We start from the raw sequence: 6,438 nt of genomic DNA, 5'->3' as shown, positions 1-6,438 counted from the left end.
TGGAAAGCCGGCTACCATGTTGTGAAGACACGCAGGTCTGACGGGAACCCGTGTGGTAGAGAACCGAGTTCCCGGCCAACAGACAGCAAGGAACCGAGGCCTGTCAATGACCAATGAGTGAGCTTGAAGGGACCTTCCATTCCTGGTCGAGCTTGACGCGACTGCGCCCCCATCTGACAGCTTGACCACAACGTCGTGAGAGACCCTGAACCAGAGACATCCAGCGAAGCCATCGTGGGTACATGCTTGACCCACACAAGCTGTGAGACAATAATTACTGGCTGTTTCGGGTGGCTAAGTGGTGGTATTGCTTGTTACACGGCAACAGATGCTCAAGGTGGGCGTGTACATCGTTTCCAATAAGTTGCAAGGGTGCTGGATAGCACTGTGCACTTGTGTCCTTCATATCGTTTGGACATTTTCCCCACGATCTAGACCCAAAGAGGACATATGGAATGCAGCACGTCAAGTACATGTACACATACATTAAAAACAAACAAACAGGGGCGCCTGGGTGGCGCAGTCGGTTAAGCGTCCGATTTCAGCCAGGTCACGATCTCGCGGTCCATGAGTTCGAGCCCCGCGTCAGGCTCTGGGCTGATGGCTCGGAGCCTGGAGCCTGTTTCCGATTCTGTGTCTCCCTCTCTCTCTGCCCCTCCCCCGTTCATGCTCTGTCTCTCTCTGTCCCCAAAATAAATAAAAAACGTTGAAAAAAAAATTTAAAAAAACAAACAAACAAACAAACACGTCACACGATTTGAGATCTTGGTTCTTGTCATTGTTCATGGCAGAAAACCCAATGTTCATTTCATAATAGAGAGAAACTATAAATCCCAATGCAGACCAGGAGGAATAAACCCAATGAATTTTACAACATAGGCAGCAGCGTGCGTTAGCGTGCACTGGCTTTCAAGTGAGATAATAAAATGTACGGCATTCGAAACAATAAAGCCACTTATGTTTTGTAACAAGAAGCATCGTGGGACTCAAGCAGGGAAGAAATGCACGGAATAAAGACGCGGGATAGGAGGACAAAATATTAATAGCAGTTCCTTATAATTTATGCTTCCCGATTTTTCACCAATGAACCTTATATATTTGTTTAATTATTATTTTTGTTTGTTTTGAGTGTACTGCAGATTCACACGCAGCTGTAGGAAATAAAGCAGAGGCACCTAAGCTCCATTCATTGAGCTCCTGCCAAGGGTACAATCTTGCATAAGTATAGCACAACGTCACAACCAGGAAGTATACCTGTATACAACCTACTGACAGTATTCAAATTTGGGTACTTTTACGTACATCCGTTTGTGTCTTTGTGCATTTAGGTCCATGTAATTTTTTTCACCCGTGAAAATGTGTCTAATCACCACCACAAGCAAGAGTAGCTTCCTCACCACATGATGTCCACCTTAATTCCAGAGCCCATCCTTCCAATTGTCCCTGTGCCCCTGCCAGTCCCTAGGTCCTGGCCACCACAAATCTGTCCTCCTTCCCTATAATTTTCTCCCTTCAAGATTGTTATATTAAGGGGTTCATATAGGATGAAAAATTTGGGGATCCCGTTTGGGATTTGGGATGTGCCAAATGTAACCACTCACCCACTGAAGATATTTGAGTTGTTTCCAATTTTTGCCTACTACAGATAAAACTGCTATGAGGATTCATACGCAGGTCTGTGTGTGTGTGTGTGTGTGTGTGTGTGTGCGTGCACGCACAACGCGTAAGTTTTCATTTCCCTGGAATAAATGACCAAGAGTGCCATGCTGAGTTACTTGACACCTTGTACTGCTTTTTAAATTTCACACTAAAAAGAAAAAAAAATTCCAAAGGTGAAGCAGGCATAAAAGTGAGATTTTATTCCAACAGTTGGGATTACTTGATCTAGTTCATCTAGATCCCAAGATTTTAGACGCAAATGAAGATAATTACCTAATTTCATCTTTATTTTTCTTAACTTTTTCTTTTTTTTGAGAGAGAGAGTGCGTGTGTGCACATGTGAGGGAGGGGCAGAGAGAGAGAGAGAGAGAGAGAGAGAGAGAGAGAGAATCCCAAGCAGGCTCCCCCATGCTGTCAGCACAGAGCCCGCCCGACATAGGGCTCGATCCCTCAAACCGTGAGATCATGACCTGAGCCGAAATCAAGAGTCGGACGCTTAACCAACTGAGCCACCCAGGCACTCCCTAATTTCATCTTTAAAGGAAATGGTCCAGAGGATTCATAGGGAAGGAATGGTATTTTCCCAAACCAGCCAACACCATCAGTAGAGGAAACTTTTCTCAACTCATGAAAAGGCCATTCAACAAAAGTCCACAGGGGAGAATGCTTTTCATGGACCCAGCACTTTCCCATTCAGCGCCATTTCATGGCTTTCAGTTGTCTTCTCTGCTGTCACTAAGGCTCCCAGGAAAACAGAGGGAATAGCGACCACCGTTGTTAACAGGGTGTAGACATTCCTCTCGCAGTTTCGGTGGTATACTTAGCTTCAATGGTATCTGTTCAAAATGGAAGACGTGGCCACCTTGGCGATAAATGTGCTTTCATTGCAAATGTTTAATTATAAGCTGTCTCCATTTCAATTTAAAATAACTTCACTTCTTAAGAAAGAACTGTTACCAAGAAAACAGAGTGGAAAAATATCCACAGCAGTGATCGTCACTCAGCTCGCTGAAACTCTCTCAAAGCAGAGAACCGCCCCCCCCCCCCCGGCACCAAATACAGAAGGTTGATGGCCACGGGGGCTCATACATGTCCCCTTACAGACCCAGACGTTACCAACCAGCCCTGTGTCCCCACCAGCTGGATGACGGTGGTCTTCTCCTGAACCACAGACGCCGTCCTCCAATGCATACCTGGGTCTCCTGCTACCGAGAGGGAAGAGGGAAACCAGCAGAAGCCCCTTCTCTCCCTTGAAGAAGAAAAATAATCGAAGCACCTGGGGGGGCATCACCCAAGGCAGACATGGCTCCCCAAAATGCTGCTCAGACCCCGGTTCCCTGCGTGAGCTCTCAGCCAGAAGGGTCCCCTGCGGCAAGAGTCACAATCTTAAGTGAAAATCTGCATGTGTCCCAGGAGAAGGGAAGCCACACTCATCACGTTGCCTTTAGCCAGGGGGAGGCAAACTGCAAAACTCAAAGTAACCAAAGGTAGGGGGTACCTACCCCTCCACAGGGCCACCCTCACTTCTGACACCAACTGTCCATTCAGGGGGGTTCCCTGAGTCAAATTTGAGCAAAGCATTCACAGAATTCAAGATGCTCTTCTCCTCTTGGTTGTGGCTTATTGAAGGGAGGGGGTACAGATTGAAATTAAGCAAAGGAGGGACGCATAGGACAGAGTCTGGGAGGCTTCCAGATCGGCCCCAGCTGGAAATCTGTTGTGTGCACAGTCTGTGTATTGGAATATTCTTCTCTGTTACAAAGAAATGTGCTCTCACATTTATCTCAAAACTCTCTTTCCCCTCATTTTTGATACAAATGTGGTCAATGAAAGCATTTAGTCAATACTTACTGGCCACCTTCTCAGACACCATTGCAAGCGCTTCGCACAGATAAAACGATTCCAACCCCACAATGCCCCCACTGGATGAATGACAATGACCCCCAAAGTCATGGCCATACCTAATTCCAATAACCTGTAAACGTGACCTTCTTTGGAAGTGGGGTCTCTACAAATATAATCAGATTAAGGGTCTCGAGATGAAGAGATCACCCTAGACTATCTGGGTGGGCCCTGTGGTGGGTTGAATGGCGGTTTTTCCAAAAGATACGTCTATCTGGAACCTATACATGTGAGTTTGTTTGGAAGGCTTCTTTGCAGATGTCACTGAGTGAGTGATCTTGAGATGCACTCATCCTGGATTAGCCAGGGTGACCCTCAATCCCCACAGCAAGTGTCCTCATAAGAAAAGGACAAGACACAGAGAAGAGGCCGAGTCCATATGGGGATGCAGGCAGAGACTGGAGTGACCCTACAGCCAGGGAATGGCAGGAGCCACCAAAAACTGGAAAAGGCAAGGAAAGATTCCTGTCGTTGGGGCTGGTTTCTACCTTCCTGTCGGTGGGACTGGTTTCTTCCGAGGCCCGTGTCTTCCCATGTCTTCCCTCTTTTATTAAAGACGCCAGCCGTGTTGGATTAGGGCCCATCCACCTGACCTCATCGTACCTTAATTACTCTTTAAAGTCCCGTCTCCAAATACAGACACATCGTCAGGTCCTGGGGGTCAGGACTTCAGCAGGAATTTGAGAGGACACAAGTCAGCCCGTGACCGTGTTTAGCTTTGCAATTATTTAAGCCTTTTGGGAGGCCTCACATGCTCTTGAAAGCAACGGCTTTTCCCTACGCTTTGTACTTTTTCTTCTTTCCGTTAACTGGAAAATAACAGTCCGCTGTAACGAGTCACTCAGAGTCAAAGTACACCGAATCCCTCACCGCTATTTTTGTTTTTGTTTTTTTTTGCAAACGATTAAATATTACTTTCTTCCAGTTTATAGCATAATCTCAGTGACAGCCGATCCATCAGTGTATCTGCTGATGTTTAACTACAGCATTTTGCATTCATTATTCCCTACTTATCTCATTCTTTTAAAAAGAGGAATAACTTAATTCTGCCTCCTGACAGCAGGGAAATTAAATGGTGAGCCATAAAGAAGAGTGTTTCTCTGCAAAACGAAACACCAACTGCGGATCTATGAAACCCAGCCAGAAGTCTGTCACCTCAAAATGAGATACACAAAGACAAGCTTCTGGAAAATCCTCTCCTCTCAGAAAGGAAAGAAACTTTCAAACCTCACACACAACTTGCCAACCGGCGCCTCCAATTTGGGGAGCAGTTTGGCAACAGCGAATGTGAAAGACACATATACCCAGGCACGCAGGGATTCTCCTGCCACGTATACACTCCAGGTGCTTGGCATCACGTTTTTGACTGTAACCCACAATGTTAAATACAGTGTGCACAGTAAATCAGTCAGAAAAAGACAGATATCCTATGTGTTCACTCCTAGGTGGGATTTGAGAAACCTCACAGAAGATCACGGGGAAGGGAAGGGAAGGGAAGGGAGACTGTTTCGAACAGAGAGGGAGGCAAATCATAAGAGATTCTTAAATACAGAGAACAAACTGAGGGTTCCTGGAGGGGAAGTGGGCGGGGAATGGGCACGGAGGAGGGCGCTCGTTGGGATGAACACTGGGTGTTGTATGTCGGTGATGAATTACGGGCATCTATTCCTGAAACCGAGACTACACTGTATACGCTGTGTTAGCTAACGTGACAATAAATTATTTAAAAAAGTAGTTTGCACGGCATCTCAGAACACATACATGTACATGGACAGGCATGTGTACACATACATATACACACATCATTGCATGCTTGCTGATGGACAATGTTGGGGAGGAAGAATTTCCTCTGCCTTTCAAGGTCCTTCTCGATGGGCTAAGAGTCAAATGCATAGGAGACAGATAAACAGGAGAAAATCAAATTTAGTGTCATCCACGGGAAGCCAGACAGGAAACTCCAAAGAGCCGACGTGAGGCTTATAAGAGCTAAGGAGAGCCCTAGGGTCTGAGGATACAAAGGGAAGGAAGACCTTCAGCAGGAAGACAGAAGAGATATTTGGAAAACAAAGCTTGCCTTACTATGCAGATCAGTTTCTTGTAAAGAGCAGTCTTTGGTAACAGCTCTCTTCCGGGGGCAGGCCGGCAGCGAAACGGGAGGTGCACGTGAGCTTTTTCCTCAATCTGCTGAGTTTGGATTGCTTTGAACTCAAAATAACTTTTACACCAAAGTAGCCCATCTTGGGGCGGCCTGCTCTTGTCCCCTACAACGCTATTAATTTACAGTGTTGTCCCAGGACTGGACTAACGCCTTCTCACTGCCGAAGCGCAGCCCACAGAGATCTGGCCTGCTGGGACATCCCGGGGGGGGGGGGGGGGGGGCGGGGAGACCACACTGATGCGTTACATCAGTGACACCACGTTGCCTGGACAGGACAGGTAAAAGTGCCCAGTCAGTGGAGGTCTCGGAAAGACACACGTGCTCCGGAGGACAGGAAGACACTTTAGTGGGCACAGGCGACAGGACAGCCTCTCGGAAGGGCAAGGCAGATGATGAAAGGGGCCACCTCCCTCTCTGTCGCCGAGCGTCTGGGTCCAATCCTCAGGGCTGCGACGCAGAGCACGAGGAAAGGAGTTGCCGCGAGGAAGTTTCTCGGTCCAAGGACGGGATCCCTCAGGGGGCCCTGCGTTCTCCCTCCTGGTCTTCCTCCCGCACCGCCGCTTGGGACCCCACGAGATGCTCCACCCCGCGCGTTCTCCTCCCGGCTCCCGGCGCTCACCACCCAACCTGGGGGCGCATCGGGGCCTGGGCGGTGGGACCCGGCCCTGGGGACCGAAAGGCGCCCAGCGGAGAGGGGGCAGTCCTGGAAAGAAAAGGGG

The sequence above is a fragment of the Panthera pardus genome, unplaced genomic scaffold (assembly GCF_024362965.1).
Source record: "Panthera pardus isolate Hobbes unplaced genomic scaffold, ASM2436296v1 HiC_scaffold_14, whole genome shotgun sequence".
In the NCBI taxonomy this organism is placed as follows: domain Eukaryota; kingdom Metazoa; phylum Chordata; class Mammalia; order Carnivora; family Felidae; genus Panthera; species Panthera pardus.
The sequence above is the reverse complement of the archived record's forward strand: the minus strand, read 5'-3'. Positions refer to the sequence as shown.